The 21,056-nt window shown below is 48.3% G+C and overlaps 1 protein-coding gene across 2 annotated transcripts in view; it reads left to right on the top strand.

Annotated features, from left to right (window-relative positions):
- Window positions 1-21,056, top strand: part of LOC119963440 (serine/threonine-protein kinase 32B-like) — a 411,699-nt gene that overhangs the window by 174,778 nt on the left and 215,865 nt on the right. The gene's annotated exons all lie outside the window — the stretch shown is intronic.

Below are 21,056 nucleotides of genomic sequence, written 5' to 3'. Positions count from 1 at the left end.
AGGTTAGTTCCTTATACTCAAGTAGTGAGATGTGATTAGAGTTACATATTCAACACGACAGGAGAGATTGTGCATCTCCATTTAATATTTAGAAGCAATACTGTGGGGCTTTTGGCAATAGGACCCAATCTGCAATATCATCCAAAGGACTGCTAGTCTTCCCTCCCGCCTGGTTACCCATTTAGCTGGTGATCAGTGAGAGACCTCCAAATGATGCTGGTGGATAAAGGGGAACCACAAGATGTAGCGTATTTGGATTTTCAAAAGGCATACGATAAGGTGCAACACAAAAGGTCACTGCAGAAGAGAAGAGATCAAGGTGTTGGGTGTGATATATTAACATGAATACAGGATTGGCTAACAGGCAACAAAGAGTTGGGATAAAAGGGTCATTTTTAGGATCAAACTAACTAGTGGAGTACCACAGTGATCACTGCTGGGGCCTCAACTATTTAAGATCTATATTGGCAACTCGGATGAAAGGACTGAATGTACTGCAGACAAATTTGCTGCTGATACAAAGATAAGGAGGAAAGCAAATTTTGAGGAAGATACAAGAGTGCAAAGGGATAGAGATCACAGAATCACAGAAAATACAGTGCAGAAAAGGCCCTTCGGCCCATCGGGTCTGCACTAACACATGAAAAATACCCGACCGACCTGCCTAATCCCATTTGCCAGCACTTGGCTCATGGCCTCGAATGTTATGGCGTGCCACGTGCTAATCCAGGTACTTTTTAAAGGATGTGAGGCAACCCGCCTTTACCCCTCCCAGGCAGTGCATTCCAGTTTCTTTTCATTGAGCTGCCAATCCTGCCCCTTCCTCAACCACGTTTCTATGATGGCTGTTATATTGCAATTCTATGTGCCCCTCCTCGCCCTGAACTCATCCTTAACTCAAGATAGATTAAGTGAGCATCCAGAAATTTGACAGATGTAGTATAATGTGGGGAAGTGTGACGTTGTCCACTTTGGCAGGGAGAATAAAAAATGAGAATGTTGTTTAAATGGGGCTTTTTAAATAGTTAAATTGTTAAATAATTAAACTGTTTAAGTAGGGGCTTTTCATAGTAACCTCATTGAAGCCTACTTATGACAATAAGCGATTATTCTTATTATTCTTATTATTATTATAAATGAAGAGGGGCAGCAGATAACTAGTGTACAGGAGGGATCTGAGTGTCCTTGTCTGTGAATCACAAAACGTCAGCATGCAGGTACAGCAAGTAATTAGAAGGGCAAATGGGATGTTGGCCCTTTTTTTGCAAGGGCGGAGTGGAGTATTAAAGTAGGGAAGATTTGCTACGACATAGGGCATAAGTGAAATGGCACCAAGGGTACTGAGTACCATTTTGGTCGCCTTACTTCCTCTGGAGGCAGTTCAGGTTCGCTAGGCTGATTCCAAGCACTTCTTGAGGTCCCTGGCAATGGCCTCCTGCTAGGCTAAATCCTGCCGAGCAGTCATTTGTTATCCTTGCCAGGTTAATGCAGGATTCCTTCCAGGATAATAGTAACTGGCTGGAAATCACATCAACACCATTAACCAATATGGCCTCTTTCAACCTAGCAGCCCTTGAATGGTGTATCCACGCCTCAAGTTAAAATTGAGGCTGAAATGTAATTCTCTAACAGTGACCATTAGTGCCATTGAAAAAACTCATAGTTAATTAGTCATTTGTGGAAAGTTCTGTTTCTGAGAATCATTCCACAGTGTTAAGGAGAATTATAAAGGTTAGTTCTGAAACATCCCCCTATTATTTTTAGGTTCCCTGCAAACACGTAATTATACTCTGTGCATTTTGAAGGGTGCAATTGCACACTTTTATGCATCACTAGTTTATTTGACCCTATATTTTTCAATTTATTTTAAATGAATGGGAAATATGGAATGATTAGAAAAGTTAAAAGTGAAAATCCACGAAAGGACAAACAGTGATGATTGGAAAAATATAAGTCACTCTCTTTGTAATCCACAGTGGATCATAATTATAGACATTTGAGTAAATTTCATCCTTAATCGTCATCATTTTCGCTATTGAACAGATAACAAAAATTGCAAGCAAGAGCATGGTACAGAATATTCACCGACTAATATGGAAAACTGAAATCAGATCCCGTAATAGTTCAGGTGAAAGAAAACAAAGACTGAGTCAAACAAGCAAAGAGACAAATTGATACAGAAAGGACCAAAAGTGAACAAAAAGGTGAGGAAATGGTCTGAGCAATGCGAATGTTGCATTGCGTTGTGGCAATGCTTCCATAACTTGCCATGCTGGGAAAATTAGAAATGAGGGAAATTTGGAAATGCGCAGAAATAGATAAATGTCTATGCTGAGAACCTTTTGTTGGTCCAGGCTATGATCCTGAACTCTATCCCTGGTGGAGCTGATTCCTGCCATTTTCATTAGTCGAGGCAGAGAATGTAAGAACAGGGAGATTATGCTGCAACTGTATAAAACATTGGATAATAGCAAATTACTGCTGGGAATGATGAAACCAAAGAGAAAATGCTGGAAAATCTCAGCAGGTCTGGCAGCATCTGTCGGGGAGGAAAGAGCTAATGTTTCGCGTCCAGATGACCCTTTGTATAAAACGTTGGTTAGGCCACAGCTAGAGTATGCTCTGCAGTTCTGAAATCCACATGATAGGAGGGATGTGATAGCACTTGAAAGGGTGCAGAGGAAATTAACCAGGATGTCACGCGGGCTGGAGAGTTTTAACTATGAAGAGAGATTGGATACACGGAGGTTGTTTTCTTTGGAGCAGATGGTGTTTGTGGGACAAAGGTCTGAAGTGGCTGGACTCGGGTATGTTATTAACAATTATGCTGATAATTACTGGCCTTGACTTATGGATTTAATGGGCGATCAATGTGGGATGCAACAAATTCATGGAAATCACAGGAAGGACCAGCGTGAGATGCCATTTTGGCAAAGCTAATGGCAGCACAGTGCAAATTGTCCAGTAACAACTGGAAACTTGCAGTTCACTGAGTATCTCATACTGAGTATTTCATGCTTAATAACAGGTGTGTGTTATTCAGATGCCATTCATTTTTGCAACAAAATCTGGGAATAATATTCCACAGAATCACAATAACATTTCTAAGTATGTAGCTGACTGAAGGTTTCCTCTCACGTTTCAGAAATGGGTACCTTATTATGCTGTTGCCAATCTTTTGGTACTTTTCATTAACTCTCGTGGAATAAACATTCTGAGATATTAAACAGCTTGGGTGAAATACCTTTGGGACCAAGGAATTTATTTATTCTAAATACATTCAGCTTGTCTGGGACTTTATCTCTTACTGAAATCCTACATTTTGCCTTGAGAATTTAATCCTTCTGAATTCTTACTTCCCCATTCTGTACCTCTATTTCAAGCTGAGTTAGAACTTTTGATGTCCTGGTTCTGCTCTGACAATCCATTAACTATTGAAAGACTGAAAATGTTTCACTGTTAGGTTTTGCTTCTGCAGTAAAGCCCTCTCTAGGGTTGGAATCTTACCAAAGGGGTGGAAAGCAGGACCTGAACTCAAGTAGGCAGTCATTTGGACGCCGGTTTACTGATGGCAGCAATTAAGAGGTGGCCACCATTTTGACTGTTGTTCAACTGAGGGTTAGTGGAGTGTGTCCCAGTACTGTCGACCCTATAATCAGATGGCTGGCAACTTGGCAGCACCACCAATAGAGGTGGCCGCTCTTAAGGGTGCAGGAAGAGAGTATTCTGAGACTACGGTCCTGAATCTTAACAAAGGAAACTACGATGGTATCATGTGCAAGTTGGTTATGGTAGATTGGGAAACGTTACTTTTTAAAAATAAATTTAGAGTACCCAATTTTTTGTTCCAATTAAGGGGCAATTTAGCGTGGCCAATTCACCTGCCTCCACATCTTTTTGGGTTACGGGGGTGAGACTCACGCAGTCACAGGGAGAATGTGCAAACTCCACATGGGCAGTGACCCGGGATCGAGTCCGGGTCCTTGGTATTGTGAGGCAGCAGATCTAACCACTGCGCCTTAGGAAGCATTACTTAAAATAATGACAGTGGATGGGCAATGGAAAACATTCAATGCGCACATGGGGGCACTGCAACAATTGTTTATTCCTGTCTGGCACAAAGTAAAATGGGAAAGTTGGCCAATCCATGACTTACAAGGGAAATTAGAGATGGTATTCGATCCAAGGAAGAAGCATACCAATTGGCCAAGAGAAACAACAGCTCTTGAGGATTGGAAGCAGTTTAGAATTCAGCATAGAAGGATCAAGGGATTGATCAAGAAGGGGGAAATAGAGTATGAGGGTAAGCTTGCAGGGCACAAAAAAACTGACTGTAGAAGTTTCTACAGGTGCATGAAGAGAAGAAAATTGGTGAGGCCAAATATAGGTCCCTTGCAGTCAGAAACAGGGGAATGTATAATAGGGGACAAAGAAATGGCTGAGAAATAAATACATACTTTGGTTCCATCTTCACAAATGAGGATACAAATCAGATACTAGAACTGTTGGGGAATACAGGATTTAGTGAGAGGGAGGAACTGAAGGAGGTCAATGTTAGTAGAGAAATGGGGCTGGATTCTCTGATTTGGAGTCTATGTCCCCAACCAGGAGTGGGAACGGTGCCGTTTTGCTGGGGGCTAGCAGGGAGGCAGCGTAGAGCACCCGGTTCTAGCTGTTGATATGGCCTGGAGAATTGCCGGGTCTGTGGCTGCGCATGTGCACGGCGGTGGCCTGCAGCGGCCAGGCCGTGTTTCATGCTGGATGCCACTTGTGCACCCAGCCTGCAAAATAGTCATCTCCTTCGGCTGGTTCGTGTGCCCCAGACCGCCCCAACACAGTGCCCCCAACCCCGAATATGTCCCCGCCGACCTGTGGATCGGCCTTCTCCCGACTGTGGCGGCGCTGGACTGAGTCCATAGCCACCACGCTGAGTTCCCAACGGATGAAACCACACGCGACCCACGCCGTTGGGAACTCGGTCGGTCGGGGGTGGGGCATCGGGGGGCGTGCCTCAGGTAATAGCCTGAGGCCGTGGATACGTGGGCAGGGCGTACTCACAGAGTACGCCACTTTGGAGTGGGTGGAGCATTGCGGAAGCGGCGCTGTCCTCAATTCTGTCGGGAATTTGGATTCTCCGGCCCATCACCGAATGCGATTTCAGCGTCGGCGACCGGAGAATCCAGCCTATGGTGTTGGGGAAACTGATAGTATTGGATCCAATAAATCGCCAGGGCCTGATAATCTATATGCCAGGGTACTTAAGGAAGTGGCTCGAGAAATGGTGGATGCATTGGTGGTCATCTTCCAGGATTCTATAGACTCTGGAACAATTCCTGCAGATTGGCGAGTAGCTCATGTAACTCCACTATTTAAAAAGAGAGGTAGAGAGAAAACAAGGAATTATGGACCAGTCAGGCTGATGTCGGTATCGGGGAACATTTTTCAATCCATTGTCAAAGATTTTATAGCAGAGCACTTAGAAAATAGTGGTAGGATCGGACAGAGCCAGTATGGATTTTTTAAAAGAAAACCATGCTTGACAAATCTGCTGGAATTCTTTGAGGTTGTAACTAGTAGAGTTGTTGAGGGGGAGCCAGTGGATGTGGTATATTTGGACTTAAAGAAGGATTTTGACAAAGTCCCGCATGTGGTAAACCACTGTTGCACCTCTATTAGAGGATGTATGGTAGGACCTGTACTACAGGTACTATGGTAATCCCTGAGTATAAATATGTGTGTCCTCCATGCTGTAGCCATTTCGCCAGCTGCTGTGGGAGGCCACACATCTTAGAGCAATAAAGCCTCAGTTGTATCCAACTCAAATCTTTGTGCAATTGATCATGCATCAATTTATTGCTCTAAGATTTTCAAAAGATAGATTCCGTATCAAACCGGATCGCCTGCAGCTGGATCCGCATTCAAGTGACGCCAAAAATGACTTTCAACACTGGCTAGCTTGTTTCGAGGCGTACATCAACTCGGCGGCCAGCCCTGTCTCGGAAACTCAGAGGATACAGATCCTGTACTCAAGGTTGACCTGCAGCGTCTTTCCGCTAATCCAGGACGCGCCAAACTACGCCGAAGCCATGACGCTGCTCAAAGAGAATTACGCTCAGAAGATGAACACGCTCTTCACCAGGCATGTACTCGCCACTCGCTCTCAACTCCCCGGTGAGTCCATAGAAGACTTCTGGCGGGCCCTAATCCCACTCGTCCGGGACTGTGACTGTCAGGCAGTTACGGCCACTGAACATTCTAACCTCCTTATGCGGGACGCGTTTGTCACGGGGATTGGGTCGGACCTCACAGCGTCTGTGAGAAGGGGCCACGCTCGATCTCGCAGAGACAAAGAAACTAGCGCTCTTATGACGGTCGCCTCATGCAACATTCAGGCCTACACCCCCAGCCACACGGCCCACCCCTCCTACGCATTGTGGACCCTACAGACGGCCGCCCCAGCGAGGGCCTTACCCAGCCAATACACCTGCACCACACGCCAGCCAGCGAACCTCGGGGGTCCCCGATGTTATTTATGCGGCCAGCAAAACACTCCTGCCAACGCTACCCGGCCCGCGCTGCCCTTTGTAAGGCTTGTGGCAAGAAGGGGCACTTTGCCGCGGTGTGCCAGGTCCGTGCAGTCGCCGCTATCGCCCCCACCCCCCTCGTTTACGGACAGTGGGCGCCGCCATCTTCACCTCCCCGGACCACTCACGGCCAGTGGGCGCCGCCATCTTCTCCCCCTCAGACCATGTGTGGCCAGTGGGCGGTGCCATCTTCTCCCCCTCAGACCATGTGTGGCCAGTGGGCGGTGCCATCTTCTCCCCCTCAGACCATGAGCGGCAAGTGGGCAGCGGCATCTTCTCCCCCTCAGACCAAGCGCGGCCAGTGGGCGCCACTATCTGCCCCTCCGAGCAACACGTGCGGCCCATGGGCGCTGCCATCTTGTTCAACCCCCGCCACATGGGGTCCATGGGCCATTTTGTCCTCAAGTCTTTGTGCAATTGATCGTGCATCACCGCATAAGTGATTAATGTATAAAATTAAAGCGTGTAGGATTAGGGGTAATGTATTGAAATGGATACAAAACTGGTTGGCAGACAGGAAACAAAGAGTTGGAATTAACGGGTCTTTTTCAAATTGGCAGGCAGTGACTATTAGGGTACCGCAGGGATTGGTGCTAGGATTCCAGCTTTTCACAAAATCTATTAATGATTTAGATGAGGGAACAAAATGTCACATCTCCAAATTTGAAGATGACACCAAGTTGGGTGGGAGGGTGAGCTGTGAGGAGGATGCAGAAATCCTTCAGTGTGATTGGATAAGTTGAGTGAGTGGGCAAATTCATGCCAGATGGTGTATAATTTGGAGAAATACAAGGGGCGGACTTCTCTGCTTCCCACCTGGCATGGAAGAAACGTGGGAGGGCCTCCCGACATTTTATACGCCCCCCCTGGTGCCCCCGCGATTCTCCCCCCCCTCTTCTCGGAAATATCGGCGCTCGCCGTTTTTCACGGTGTATGGCGATTCTCCGAGTCCGATGGGCCGAGCGGCTGGCCCTTCACACCCGTTTCACCACGGCAGCAACCACACCTGGTCGCTGCATTCGTGAAACGGGCGCCGGATGCCCGTTTGGGGCATCCAGGGGCTCAATTGGGACGGGAGCACCGCGATTGTGCTCCGGAGGGGACAGGCCCGCGATCGGTGCCCACCGATCGTCGGGCCTGCGTCCAAAACGGACGCACTCTTTCCCCTCCGCCGCCCGGCAAGATGAAGCCGCCACGTCTTGCCGGGCGGCGGTGGAGAAAGATGGCACTGCGCTTGCGCGGGTTCGCGTCGTCTGCGCGCTGGTGTCATCTGCGCATGCGCGGGTTCCTGCGCATGTGCGGATGACATCCGCGAAGCGCCGTTCGGGCGTCATTTACGGTGGCCGAGGTCGCGGCCGGGAACGATGGGGGCCCGCGGGTGGAGGTGAATTAGGTGCGGGGAGTGGGCCCCGAGGCCGTCGTGAACCTCGGCCGAGTTCACGACGGCCTCCACGATTTTGACCACCAGCGGAGAATTCCACCCGTGGTTATCCAATTTGGTAGCAAAAACGAGAAGGCAGACTATTATCTGAATGGCCATAAATTAGGAGAGAGGAATAGGCAATGAGATATGGGTGTCCTCGTACACCAGTCACTGAGGATAACCATTCAGATACAGCAGACGGTAAAGAAGGTATGTTGGCCTTCATAGCGAGAGGATTCAAGTACAGGAGCAGGGATGTCTTGCTGCAATTATACAGGGCCTTGGTGAGGCCACACCTGAAATTTGTGTGCAGTTTTGTTCTCCTTATCTGAGAAAGGATGTTCTTGCTCTAGAGGGAGTATAGCCAACGTTTACCAGACTGATTCCTGGGATGGTGGGACTGACGTATGAGGAGAGTGGAATTGGTTAGGATTGTAGTCACTGGAGTTCAGAAGAATGAGGGGGGATCTCATAAAAACCTCTAAAATTCTAACAGGACTGGACAAGGCAGATGCAAGAAGGATGTACCTGATGGTGGGTCTGTCCATAACCAGGGGTCACAGTCTGAGAATACGCGGTGGACCATTTAGGACAGAGAGGAGGAAAAATACCTTCACCCAGAGAGTGGTCGGCCTCTGGAATTTGCCACCACAGGACGTAATTGAGGTCAAAACATTGCATATTTTCAAGAAGCAGTTAGATATAGCACTTGGGGCAAAGGGGGTCAAAGGGTATGGGGGGAAAGTGGGATTAGGCTGTTGAATTGGGTGATCAGGCATGATCATAATGAATGGTGGAGCAGGCTTGAAGGGCCGAATGGTTTCTCCTGTTCCTAGTTTCTATGTTTCTAAGAACAGGATGCCTCCATGCCGAGGCCTCAAAGGCCAAGAAAGTTTTTTAAATTTACCGTACGTGCTCCCTGGCAAAAGGCAGATGCATGCTACAGCGTCAGTACCACAACCACAGGGCAGCCATTGCTACTGTGCTCCTACAGTGCATCATGGAGTGGTCAGGAAGAAGGGCTGACTGCCTCCCCTCTCCCACTGAGATCTTTCTGGGAGGAGGCCATGGTTTATCTGAATGTGTCCCCGTGCTGCGGTGGCCCCTCCTAATTCTGGTTAAATGAAGCCTGAAAGTGGCTGTTAATTGACCCCAATCAATTGGTTTAATTAGCCGCCTACCTCGGGTGGGTAGGCGATCACGCTGTTGAGGTTTCTGCTGCTGTTTCCCTTCCCACGTCTTCTGTCACCACCTTCCCAAGGGCTCACTTTGTTCTACGACCAACCTTTTGCTGTGTTTGTATGGGATCATTCATTCGCCTAGGGGGGTCAAGCTTTTGATAATCTTAGCTGTATTTCTCTTCCATAGGATCCCCATAGTGCAGAAGGAAGCCACTCGGCCCATCGAGTCTGCACCGACCCTCAGAAAGAGCTCTCTAACCCAGGCCCACTCCCCCACCCCAAGCTTTGGACACTAAGGGATGATTTATCATGGCCAATTCACCTTACTTGCAGATCTTTGAACTGTGGGAGGAAACCAGAGCACCCGGAGGAAACCCACGCAGGCATGGGGAGAAGGTGCAAACTTCAGACAGGCAGTCACCCAAGGCCGGAAATCGAACCCGGATCCCTGGCGCTGTGAGACAGCAGTGCTAACCATTGTGCTTTAGCTGTCCATTTATTTGTCTCATATGTGCATGAAGTGTATTGGGTAGCTTCCTGTTTAAAAGCATTATACAAGTCCTGGTTATTATGAAAGTATAGCGGAGGTGCTATGGACCTTTGACTGTAGTGCCTGTAGCAGCATGGAGGTCAGAGTACATACTGACGATTTAGGATCATACAGCGTACAAAAGCACAGGGTCACTAAAATAAATTGGAATTTAATTTTGTGAATGACTGTATGTTGATTAAGTGATACAGTCATTAGTTCACTACCAGAATTGCTTTTGCCACCTTTAGCACCTCTCAATTTGGTTGTAATTGCGGAGAAACATTATTAATGATAGTAGTGCACATCTCAAGTGTTTTTGAAGGCAATTCTAATTGGTACTTTTCAAATGATAAAGTGTTTACTTTTCTTTTATATTAATTGATACTTTGTCTCGTCCCTCTGCAAAATATACAAAGCTCTACATGCCAGCCCAGCACCATTTCCTTTATCCCAATTCAACAACATTCGTTATAGGTGAAAAATCCCAAAATGCTCTTCAAAGAGTAGTTCATGGAAGGTGTTTATTTTGGCTTTCAGCTCGAGAGGTTAGTCCAAATTGACTGAAGAAATTCCCAGTGATTTGCTGTGAAATTTACAGTGCTTTCTGACCATGACACATTTGCCACATGGTTTGCCATCAGCATAACTTCAACAATAACCAATCCTGACCTCCATGCAGAACATTCTGCTTTTTCTGCATTATTAATTGCCTTTTTTGAATTTGGAAATGCCACATTTTGACACAAAGGTCACTGAAAGAAAACAGCAACAACAGCAATTTAACTGTAAAAAGTGTCTGGCGGAGTTGGTGGGCTGCTTTCCCGCTGGAGAGCAGGTCAAAATCCATCTGTAGCTTTTTCCTCACCACCAGAAGCTCTACGGGCCTCAGAGTAATGTCTGCTAACTCCGGTAAGGAGTCGACCAGTTGTTGCCTAGCCGTCCTCTCTTCCCTGTCCCTCCTGCTTCGTAAGCGATAATCTCTCCGCTGATCACAGCCTTAGATTATCATAGAATTTACAGCGCTGAATGAGGCCATTTGGCCCACCGAGTCTGCACCGGCCCTTAGAAAGAGCACCCTACCCAAGCCCACGCCTCCACCTTATGCCCACAATCCCACTTAACCTTTTTGGACACTCAGGGCAATTTAGCATGGCCAATCTAACTGACCCGCACTTCTTTGGACTGTGGGAGGAAACCGGAGCACCCGGAGGAAACCCACGCACACACGGGGAGCGTGCAGACTCCACACAGACAGTGACCCGAGGCAGGAATCGAACCTGAGACCCTGGAGCGGTGAAGCAACTGTGCTAACCACTATTCTACCGTGTTAGCCTTCAGCACATCCCAGAAGGTGGAGGGTGTTGGTTGTGTACTCATCTATGGCCTGTGACATTTCAGAAGGCCTTGCCGACCAGGAGCGCCTGGTGTCCAACCTCCACGGGGGGCATTGTGCATGGCCCATGTCCAACCGCTCATACATGTAGTGTGGAGCGTTTTTGGAGATTACAATCTCGGAATATTCTGTTCTTGCTATCCCTGGAAGCACCAATTTCCCCACTACAAAGAAGTCGATATGGGTGTAGACCTTGATATCTGCAAGAAGAATGAGAACTCCTTCTCTCCTGGGAGCGCGAACCACCACGGATCAACCGCCCCCATCTGCTCCATAAATCACCTAGTTCTCTTGCCATCTTTCCTGTTTTAGAGTTTGACCTGTCCGTCAATGGGTCCTGTACATAGCTAAAGTCACCCCCCCCCCCCTCCCCATGATTAGTCTGTGGGTGACATGTCGGGGATTTACGCCATAGTCTTCTTTATAAATTCTGTGTCGTCTCAGTTGGAGATGTACAAGTTCACCAGGACTACTGATGCCCCCTCCAGGACACTGATAAAGACATGGTGAAGGTATGTAAAATCACTGGCTCCAATGCACCCCTCCCTGATGAGCTCAACGCATTCTATGCCTGCTTTGAGCAAGAGGTCAGCGAGTGCACGCCCTCCACCCTGGAAGGCTCGGACAAACTTGTACCTGAGGTCACCATTGTAGATGTCAGAGCAGCCTTCTCGAAGGTCAACCTACGGAAAGCCACTGGCCCGAATGGGGTACCCGGACGAGCACTCAGGTCTTGCGTGGAGCAGCTGACGGAGTTATTCAACATCTCTTGACAACAATCTGAGGTCCCTATCTACTTCAAGAAGATGACCATCATTCCTGGACCAAAGAAAAGCCAAGCAACGTGCCTTAATAACTATCGTACAGTGGCTCTGACACCATCATTATGAAGTGTTTTGAAAGGTTAGTCATGCTACGAGACAACTCCAGCCTCCCCGATTGCCTTGATCCACTGCAGTTTGCCTACCGCTGCAACAGGTCCACAGCAGACGGCATCCCCTTGGCTCTTCATTCTACCCTGGAACACCTAGATAACAAAGACACCTATGTCAGACTCCTACTTATTGAATACAGCTTAGCCTTCAACACTATTATTCATACGAAACTCATCTCTAAACTCCTTGGCCTGGGCTTCGGCTCCTCCCTCTGCGACTTGATTCTGAACTTCCATAGAATTTACAGTGCAGAAGGAGGTCATTCAGCCCATCGAGTCTGCACCGGCCCTTGGAAAGAGCACCCTACTTAAGCCCCACACCTCCACCCTATCCACATTTATCCCCGTAACCCAGTAACCCCACCTCACCTTTTTGGACACTAAGGGGCAATTTGGCATAGCCAATCCACCTAACCTGCACATCTTTGGAATGTGGGAGGAAACCGGAGCACCCGGAGGAAACCCACGCACACACGGGGTGAACGTGCAGACTCCGCACAGACAGTGACCCAAGCCGGGAATCGATCCTGGAGCTGTGAAGCAACTGTGCTAACCACTATGCTACCGTGCTGCCCCAAATCAGTAAGGATAGGCAACAACATGACCACAATCAATAAGCATAGGCAACAACACCTCCTCCACGATCATCCTGAACATTGGTGCCCCACAAGGCTGTGTCCTCAGCCCCCTACTATACTCCTCATACACCTATGACTGTGTGGCTAAATTCCCCTTCAACTCGATTTTCAAATTTGCTGATGACACCACCGTAGTGGGTCGGATTTCAAACAATGACGAGACAGAGTACCGGAATGAGGTAGAGAATCTGGTGAACTGGTGCGACGACAATAATCTCTCCCTCAATGTCAACAAAACAAAGGAGATTGTCATCGACTTCAGGAAGCGTAGAGGAGAACATGCCCCGATCTACATCAATGGGAACGAAGTAGAAAGGGTCGAGAGCTTCACGTTTTTAAGTGTCCAGATCACCAACAACCTGTCCTGATCCTCCCATGCCGACACTATAGTTAAGAAAGCCCACCACGACTCTACTTTTTCAGAAGACTGTCAGCTACGACTCTCACCAACGTTTACAGATGCACCATAGAAAGCATTCTTTCTGGTTGTATCTTGTTGTATCAGCTTGGTATGGAGCCTGCTCTGCCCAAGACCACAAGAAACTACAAAAGGTCGTGAATGTAGCCCAGTCCATCACACAAACCAGCCTCCCATCCATTGACGGTCTCTAATTCCCGCTGCCTTAGAATGGCAACCAGCATAATTAAGGACCCCACGCGCCCCGAACATACTCTCTTCCACCATCTTCCGTCAGGAAAAAGATACAAAAATTTGAGGTCACACACCAACCGACTCAAGAACAGCTTCTTCTCTGCTGCCATCAGACTTTGGAATGGACCTACCTCGTATTAAGTTGATCTTTTTTCTACATCCTAGTTATGACTGTAACATTATATTCTGCATCTCTCCTTCCTGCCCTATGTACGGTATGCATTGTCTGTACAGCATGCAAGAAACAACACTTTTCACGGTGATGCGACCATCAATTCACTCAAGACACGAGTGGAAGTAAACTGTGGCTTTAATCGACTTGCAACTGAGCCTGCCTGCGACCAGAAGAACTGAGGGCAGACTCACAAGACCGCAGCACTTAATACTTCCGGGAGTGGGAGGAGCCATGGGCGGAGCCATGGGCGGAGCCAAGGGTGGAGCCCTGTACAAGCTCCTCATCTCCCCCTGTGGGCAGAGCCGCGCAACGGCTCACAGATGGAGCCCACTGGGAGACAGTGATACACAGTGTCAATTATATGCATTATACATTCACCACACATGGTATACTAATACATGTGACAATAATAAATCAAATCAAATCAAACACTACCTCTTCATCACGTTGAATGTCGTCCTCTTACTAAGCAGTATGGCTAATCCCCTGGCTCTCGTCCCATAGCATAAATGGTAGGTCTGTCCCACCCAGCCCTTTCTTACCCGCAATCAGTTCTTCTCCCTCAGATGTGCCTCTTGGGGGAAAACTATGTTGGCTTTCATACTTTTTAGCTGGGTGAAGACTTTGGAGCTTTTTACTGAACTGTTAAGTCCCCTGACGTCCCAGGTGATTATCCTGATGGCTTTTTTTGTCTCACCCCCTCTCCTGCGGGATCAACCATACTTAACTTTTTGAATGCGCCCCGGGGTTCCGAAGTTTTCCTTTGTTCAAAAGCCATCCAAAATGGCCGCTGTCACCGTACTCACCAAGTGGCCAGGCCCCTGCGTGCCAGGATTTCCCTTTGTCCAGGGGTCACCCAACATGGCCGCCAATTATGTGTACGCCATGTTGGTGAGACGTTGCACTCCGGGATTCCCCTTTGTTTGAGGACACCACAATGTGGCTGGTTGCGGTGCTATTTTGTTCCTTGTTACCTCATGCAGCTTGTTCTAGCCAGCCTAGTGTCCTTCCCCCCTTTGTCCCTTTGTTCCCCCTCTGGTCCTGCTTCTCACCCCTTCTGCTTCTTCTCCCTTCCCCAGAATTGTCGCCCCCCCCCCCTCAATTAAACTGGGGCTGTTTTTTACTGGGGCTTTTACTGGGGCTGTTTAGCACAACGCTAAATTGCTGGCTTTGAAAGCAGACCAAGCAGGCCAGCAGCACGGTTCGATTCCCGTAACAGCCTCCCCGAACAGGCGCCGGAATGTGGCGACTAGGGGCTTTTCACAGTAACTTCATTTGAAGCCTACTCGTGACAATAAGCGATTTTCATTTCATTTCATTTTCATTTCATTTCAATTCCCCCTCCCTCCGTCTACCCCCTAGCTATCCCCCGTTTGGTGATATACATGCCCTCCCCCCCGCCGCTGCCAGATGCTCTCTCCCCAGTGGGAGATGCGCCGTGGCCCCACCCCCTCATCTCATACCTCATGGCGCTAGCTTTCCTGCAACTGTGATGGCCCCCCTCCTGGGGTCGGCCGGACCCCCTCTTAAGCCCGCTGCTTTGATTTACCCTCTGTCTCATCCTCGTCCTCGCCTGTGCTCTGCTGCCCTTGCCCCCCCTTTTCTGTACACTGGTTCCCAGGTTCAGAACATGACGGTACAGTCCCGCACAAATTGTCTTTTAACATTCTCCGCATGTCCGGTGTCTGCCTCATCTTTGACTCTGCTGCTGTTTCTCAGCTCATTCTTGGGGCTGGTTTAGCACATGGCTAAAGAGCTGGCTTTTAAAGCAGACCACGACAGGCCAGCAGCACGGTTCAATTCCCGTACCAGTCTCCCCGAACAGGTGGCAGAATGTGGCGACTGGGGGCTTTGCACAGTAACTTCATTTGAAGCCTACTTGTGACAATAAGCGATTTTCATTTCATTTCATTTTTTTATTTTGGACAAAATCATCAGCGTCCACAGGGACTGTAAAATAGTGCCCCTGCCCTGGTATGTGGCCCGAGGTCAGGCTGGGTACAGCATCCTGAACTTTACTGTGCAGGCTGACTTCGCATTATTAAATTCTGCCCGGCTCTTTGCCAGGTCTGCCCCAATATCTTGGCATATCCTGATCTTATGTCCCTCCCAGTTGCAAGCCTTCATTTGTCTGACACGGCGGAGGATTTTCTCTTGGTCCTGATACCGGTCTAGTTTGGCGATGATCACCCCCGGCGGCTCCCTAGCCTTTGGTGTTGGCTGGAGCAACCTATCGGCTTGTTGATCTCCGGTAAGTTGGCGAAGCTGCCCCTCCTCACTAGGTTTCCCAAGGCCACATAGTCTATTGGGTCCCTGCCCTCGGTTCTTTTTTTTAAATAGAATTTACAGTGCAGAAGGAGGCCATTCGGTCCATCGAGTCTGCACCGGCTCTTGGAAAGAGCACCCCACCCAAGCCCACAACCCCACCCTATCCCCATAACCCAGCAACCCCACCCAACACTAAGGGCAATTTTGGACACCTAGGGCAATTTAGCATGGCCAATCCACCTAACCTGCACATCTTTGGACTGTGGGAGGAAACCGGAGCACCCGGAGGAAACCCACACACACACGGGGAGAACATGCAGACTCCGCACAGACAGTGACCCAAGCCAGGAATCGAACCTGGGACCTTGGAGCTGTGAAGCAATTGTGCTATCCACAATGCTACCGTGGTCCTTCTGGCAGTCTCACTATCCTGAGGTATTGGAGCCTCGATCGGTTCTCCTGGTCCCCCACCCTTCCATTCAGGTACCCTGCGTTGCCACCAACCTCTTTATTTCCACCTCCAGGGTGATGGTCCGGTCGCACTGGTCCATCAAGGCTTTTTCCAGGTCTTTAATTGCATTTCTCTGGGCCTCCAGCCTACTTCCACCTTGTCTAGGGCCACTGGGATGGTGGCTAATGCATCTGTGACTGCCTCCTTAACTGCTGCCTTGACCTTGATCTCGTCCTTCATTCCTTCATCTCTTTCATGAGAAACCTCTTCCATCCATCTTCCCAGCGGTGGGTGTGGGGGAGCTCGTCTTACGGGTTGCTGTTCTCCCTTTGTCAGGTGTGGCTAGGGATCCCCTGTCTCGGGGTCCACTAATCCGCTCACTCATTTCTCTTGTCGTTTACCGCAGTGTTTGGTTTCTTTGTGGCCTCTGGAGCTACTGCTTTCCAGCATTTCTCCTTGTTGGTTTGTTGTAGAGGGTGAGGGGATGTTTTTGTCCGATTTTTGTGGACTAATTTTGGTTAAATGTGCCTATATTCTAGCTTTTTGGAGGAGAACCACCTTGTGTGCGTCCGCTCAGCACATCCCCATCACCAAAAGTCTTTAACCCATCTCACATTTGGACACTAAGGAGCAATTTAGCATGGCCATTTCACCTAACCTGCACATATTTGGAGGAAACCGGAGCACCCGGAGGAAACCCACGCAGGCGCGGGGAGAAAGTGCAAACGCCACACAGACAGTCAGCCAAGGCTGGAATTGACCTGGGTCCCTGGCGCTGTGAGGTAGTGGTGCTATCCACTATGCCACCTGTCATTTGGATGGCTTTTCTGACTAGTCTGACTGATGCTGGGTGGCAAGGCGCAGTTTTTGCATGTTTAACACTACTGCGACTGGTGAAGTTTTGAAATTCAGTACTTGTGAATACAGTTCCATTGTGAGACAATGAATTCAGATAATCTGGGAGTTGAAAAGCATTGGCATAATCTTTTGATGGTAACATGTGATGGAGGTGACTTCATCTCAAAAATCTCCATCCATTTAGAGTGTGCATCAATCATGGGCTAAAACATTGTGCCCAGAAATGGGCCAACATCACCAAAATGGATTCATACCCATGGCAGGCCAGGCCATTCCCAAGGATGTCATGGGCTGCAGCTGGCAATGTTTGTTGCAATTGGCACTGTTGACATGACTAGCTTTTTGATTAAAAAGATAATAAATATCAGAATCAATATGTGTCAGGCTCTTTCACATTGTGTACTTGTAACAGCTTGGCAGATTGGTTACTTGGCAGACTTGACTTAGCTCTGCGCTGTTTAATCAAATGTCCTTTTTTGTGACAATAATAACACTCAGTCTCCTTAAGCCTACATGATTCAGGAGCATAGTTACCCCATATCAATAACATTTTCCTTTAAAAATCATTGTTTGATTGCCTCTGTTATATCTCTTTGTAGTCTGCGTGATTAGAAATGTTTCCCGCTTTGTGGTTGCTTTGACAGTTTTGGAGCCACAGCTGGTTATAAGTTCCCATCCTAATTGGAAAATGGTGCCATTTTCTGCACTCTTTTCCTGCCCTTTCCATGGCCAGTGCGAAATCCATTGCCCAGTTGAAATTTATGTTGACTTCTGCTAGCAATCAGCACCATTTGGTATTGTTGCTCACATCGCAAACTAACCGCCCCGCAGCATGTCACTCAGGATTGCTCCAAAATCTGGATGCTCTAATAATTGCTTTCGTTTCACAATATAAATTGCGATCAATTCGCCTGGGGTGCTCACCTTCGATTTGAATCTCTGGGTTATGACTGATGGTTTGGGTTGAAAATGATTCTTCATTAAATCCACAAACTCACTGAATGATTTGGAATTGGGAGCACTTGGGACTTGATGTTGCGAATCAGAGTCTGACTTCCAAGGAGCTCAGAAGAATTATTTTGCGTTTTGTCTCCTCCCCTATTTTTACCTCGAAAAAAACCTGAGGTACTTGATGTATTGGCTCCAGTCCTCTGTGGAGGAGTTGAATGGATCTGAAGGGAAGCATTCTGGTGAGTATATATTTTTTCCCTTCAATCTTCATTAAAACGCAATACACACAGGCATAGTCCTAGAGACAATGCCAGGATTGTGTATTACATCAAGAGATGTGAAGATGTCCTCCCAAGAGATTTCTTAATTTGAACAATCAAACTTTATTTGCAAGGTTGATTCATTATTTGTGTGCTTTGAGCTAGTCCATGGTGCATTCTTCCTAACCAGGCAAATTCCAGGAGATTCTCCAAGCGAGCTGTTGGTACGCTGTGAAGACCACATGACTTCTTCAGTAAGGCTGGTCTTAAAGTGGCAATCACCACCTTCCCTATATCCACCGACTCACTTGTCTGTCAAGAATCCATCTAACATTGCCTTCGAAATATTCAATGACTCAGCCTCCACTGCTCTCTGGGGTAGAGAATTCCACAGACTAATGACCATCTGAGGGAAAATAATTCTACCTCTGTCTTAAATGGAAGACCCCTTATTTTTAATTGGTGTCCCCTAGTTATCATCTCTCCCACAAAGGGAGAAATTCTCTCAGCATCCACCATGTCAAGTGCCTTCTGGATTTTCACTGTTTCAATAAGATCATCTCTCATTCTTCTAAAAGCCAATGGATTCACACCCAACCTGTCTATCCTTTCCTCATAAGATAACTCCCTCATCCCAGGAATCAAACGAACATTCTCTGCGCTGCTTCTATAGCAGTTATATCCGTTCCTGAAAAAGGAGAGCAAAGCTGTGCCCCAGATATGGGGGGGGATTCTTCAACAATGGGGCTATGTCCCCACTCCAGATTCGGACTACACAGTCGAGAACTCGGCCAGTTTTCGTCAGTGATTCGCGGGGGGGGGGCTCTGTCAATGGCCCTCTAGCCGCACCGCGCGATTCGTGGCGATTCTCTGGGGACCAGAGAAGCGCGGGAGCAGCGTCGCGCCGATTTTTGCTGTCAACGGAGAATCCCGTCCATGGTCTTGCTAATGCCGAATGGCCTCCTTCTGCACTGTAGGTATTCTATGGATCATGATACTTGTCTACTCCTCCTGCCAAAGTGGTTAAGATTCCATTTTCCCACATTACATTCCATCTGCCAATTTTATTGCCCTCTCACTTAACCTGTTTACATCCCTTTGCAGACTTCTTACATCCTCTTCACAACTGAGTCTCCTACTTATCTTTGTGTCATCAACAAATTTAGCAGTTCCATGTGTGTCTGTCAGCCAATTAAGGATGGCAGGCAGGCACCTGAGGATGGCGGGCCAATAGCAGGCCTTCCCGCCCCGAGCAAACAGCAGCCCCATTGTCAGAGATGGGAGCTGCCAAAGTAGGGTAAAGAGATAAGGGGCGGGATTCTCCCCACGGGCGGCTAAGTGCCGACGGAGTAAAAACAGGAGTGTTTTACTCCGGCGTCGGTGCCTGTTCCGGGACTCCATTCTGCGGCCCACAGGGGGCTAGCAGAATTGGCGCGCCGGCCCGGGCCGGAGAGTCGGCGCATACACCGACCGGCGCCGCGCCGACCCCGCCAGCACCGATGGCAGCGACTCTCCGCACTGCGGAGAATTGCGTCCCGGCATCGGGGCGGCGTGGCATGATTTGCGCAGTGCTGCGCCGATTCTCCGACCCGGCGGGGTGTTGGAGAATTCCGCCCAAGGTGCTTCAAGATGGAAGACATTTTGGCAGATGAGAGGAGATTGTGGTCTCGGATATCTCCAGTCCTGTCTTCTCTCGGGATCAAACATTCTGCCCACTCACTGCCAAGCAAATATTTGGTCCCATATTAGGACTGAAAGCAGAGATTCTGGCTTAGGAAGCTCCCCAACCTTAGTCCGGTCTGCTACCCATCCTAAGACGATTTGTCCGCTAAGGACCATTGAGGAAATGCCTAGAGATAGGGAGAGAGATCCCAACGTAACAAGATCTCCAACATTTTACAGGTAACTCCAATGATAGTTTTTCATAATAACAGCGGATGACCATGCAATAGGACAGCTACTGTATGAGAGCCAATCTTATCTGGAGGCATTGCACGATGAACCGATGAGTCTGAGAACCAGCAACATTGTGTTACAAATCCCTAGACGAGAAAATATCTACATTTGTTGACATCCTAAGTTGAGTATGCAAGGGCCACACACAGCCCTACAATTTAAAGTGTAATTGAACAAGAGTGAGCGAGCCATAGCAATGAGTGCAAAATCTTCCTGATATTATCAGTTTCAGGCTCAGTTTTATTTACTCCGGTATCTTATTTATTGCTGGCATTTTCCCATCTCGAGCCTATGTCCTGTTGAGGTGGTGGTGGGGGAGTGGAGGGATAGGATGTGGAGTGTTTCCTGCTGCAGACTGGTGGGAAAACGCACCAAATCATCCGGCCCCAACCTAATTAATTATGCAACCGGGTGTTTTGCACTGTACTCCGTGGTGGGAGAGGCGGGATAAGGAGTAGTCTGCCTTCCTATCCACACGCCATACTGAAGAGGTGCCCAACGTCACTGACTCACTGTTGAAAAAAAGAAGGTGAACCTTCTGAAGATGAAGCTAGATCTCTGGGAGCACACTTGAGACCAGAAGATGGACCGCCCGAGAACGATGATGGATCTCCAGGAATATTCTGAGTCTGGAAGATGGACCTCGACCTCCAGGGGGTTTTCACGGTACATGACGGTGGGCACCAGCAAAAGTTCCCACTGCATATTCACGTCAGAATAAAAACCCCGCTGAATTCTTCCCACCCCCACCTGCCATTGAACCCGCCGGCAGAGGGTTGGGAGAATTCCACCCAATGTTT

The sequence above is a fragment of the Scyliorhinus canicula genome, chromosome 3 (genome assembly GCF_902713615.1).
Source record: "Scyliorhinus canicula chromosome 3, sScyCan1.1, whole genome shotgun sequence".
NCBI lineage: Eukaryota > Metazoa > Chordata > Chondrichthyes > Carcharhiniformes > Scyliorhinidae > Scyliorhinus > Scyliorhinus canicula.
This window is presented reverse-complemented; position numbering and strand designations above follow the sequence as displayed.